This window comes from Osmia bicornis, chromosome 7 (assembly GCF_907164935.1).
Source record: "Osmia bicornis bicornis chromosome 7, iOsmBic2.1, whole genome shotgun sequence".
In the NCBI taxonomy this organism is placed as follows: domain Eukaryota; kingdom Metazoa; phylum Arthropoda; class Insecta; order Hymenoptera; family Megachilidae; genus Osmia; species Osmia bicornis.
The window spans coordinates 9,487,514-9,490,012 of record NC_060222.1 but is presented as its reverse complement, the minus strand read 5'-3'; positions in this window follow the sequence as shown (position 1 = coordinate 9,490,012).

Genomic DNA, 2,499 nt, shown 5'->3' with positions numbered 1-2,499 from the left:
CTTTCTGGGTCTGCTTGTTCACATGGTTCTTCCAGGTGAGTTTTTTATCTAGTGTTACTCCAAGATATTTTACCTCATCTGTGAGTTGTAGTTGCGTCCCAAAAAGATGAGGAGCCTTAAAATAAAAGCGTCTTCTTCTTGTAAATAGGACCAACTCCGTTTTGCTCGGATTTACCGAGAACGAGTGTGATCGACACCAGGATTCCACAAGTGTGATAGCCTTTTGCAACCTCCTCGCTAAATCTAGCGGATGTCTGCCTCTGACCGTGATCGTAAGGTCGTCGGTGTAACCCTGAACCTCGAAGCCTTCTGTGGTGAGCATACGTATGAGTTCGTCAACCACGAGGGTCCACAGAAGGGGGGACAGGACTCCTCCCTGGGGGCAGCCCCACGCGACGTCGGCCCTCACCGTCTCCTTTCCCAGGCTTGTTGTGACTGTTCTGTTCGTCAACGTATTGTGGATCCATCTTACGACGGAGTCCTTAATATTGTATCTCATCGCGGCTTCCTGTATAGCATCGGAAGGAGTGTTGTCAAACGCCCCTTCGATGTCGAGGAAGATGCAGTGAGCAGATTCACCGTTCGACAGTGTACCTTCGATTAGACCTACCAGGTTGTGAAGTGCCGTCTCGGTGGATTTTCCGTTTTGGTAAGCGTGTTGAGAGGGGTGCAGCGGTTTGCTAGCCAATACCTCGTCTCTGATGTACCTCAACCAGCCTCTCCAGCGTTTTAAGCAAGAAAGAGGTGAGGCTGATGGGTCTGTACGACTTGGCAAGGTCATAGTTGTTCTTTCCTGGTTTCGGGATGAATACTACCTTGGAGTATCTCCAGGCTTTGGGCACATAGCCCTTCGCTAGGCAGGATTTGAAGATCTGGCCCAGTCGCCTGTACAGGTCCTCTCCACCCTCTTGAAGGAGTGCTGGGAAGATCCCGTCAGTGCCTGGGCTCTTGAACCTTTTGAAGGAGCCGATGGCCCACTTCACCCTGTCCGTATTTATCACCTTTTCAGCTATTTCCCAGTCCGCTGGAACAGGGTCGGTGCGTGCGGTATCGCTACGGCGCCGCTCCCGATCCTCTGTTACTGAGCCTGGGAAGTGTGTTTGAATAAGGTGTTCTAGTGTTTCTTTGTGGTTGTTCGTCAGGCTTCCGTTGGGAAGTCTGAGGCGATCCAACCTCGGCGAGGGGCCTATCGTGAAGACCTTTCTTAACCTGGCAACTACGGGTAGTGGCTCGGTTCCTTTGCAGAAGGTCTTCCAGGCCGTCCTCTTGCTGGTTCTTATTAACTTTTTGTACGCTTGCTGATACTTCCAGTAGTTGTCCCAAGCTAGCTCCGAGTTGGCCTTCATGGCTTTGTTCAGTAGTTTGCGGGTGTCCTTCCTGGCTTGGTCCAATTTCTTGATCCACCAAGGGACCCTTTTGCTACTGTTTCTGATTCTGGCCGGGCAGGCAGCCTGGTAGGCTTGAGTAATGGCGGAGCTCAGATGCTCCACCGCTTGCTCAATTTCGCCTACGGTCCTAGGACGCTGACAGTTCCCCTTTAGCCTCCCTTCCAGGCCTTCTCTATAGAGTGGCCAGTTGGTGGCCTTTGGGTTCCTGTAAGCCTCACCAGTGCCGCCCTCTCTGTCGTCTTTTAATCCGAAAGTGATAAGGCGGTGGTTCGAGAGTATGCTCTCGTCCCGTACTTTCCAGTGTTTAATGACCTGTGTCACCTTGGCGGAGCCCAGGGTCAAATCAATCACCTCCTGTCTACGGGAGGTGACAAAGGTGGTGGAGGAGCCTATGTTAAGGACCTCCAGGCCCGTGGTGGCGAGGTATTCCAGCAGTGCTGTGCCTCTACCGTTGGTATTAGTGCTGCCCCATACGGTGTGGTGCGAGTTGGCATCGCAGCCGATCACCAGGTGCAGACCATTGACAGCACAGTGATCTATCAGGGCCCTGAGTTCCCTCGTGGGTGGAGGGTCCTCAGAGTCGTACGGCAGATACGCCGAGCATACCACCAGCTCTGACGTATTCCCCCCGAGGTTAAGTTTAACCTTAACCGCTGAAAGATCAGTTGTACAGAATTCATTGAGTTTCAGGGCCGCTATCTCCTTTTTAACGAAGATACAGGCCCTGGGCCTTGTGGATGTGGCATCATAGTAGAGTGAGCCACACGCCGTGTTTAGCCCTCCTACACATTCCTTGTGGATCCAAGGTTCCTGTATGAGGGCTATATCTGTCTGCCCCATCGTTAGGCGGCACAGGAGGATGTCCGTTGCCGCCTTGCAATGTTGCAAATTGATCTGTGAGAATCTGGTACCATTTGGCATCTTGTTTGTGTCAGATGTGGTCATGAGGTGCGTTATGTTCCCCGCTGGGGCCCATTACACCTACTTGTGAGGGGGGCCCTTGCTGGTACCGCCCTTCAGGGTGTGTATCAGGGTGCGTTGGCTCCCCTTTTGCACACCCACAAGGCCGGTCCTTTTCGTTGCCTCCGCCGTGGTCGGCCTTCCCCTTGAC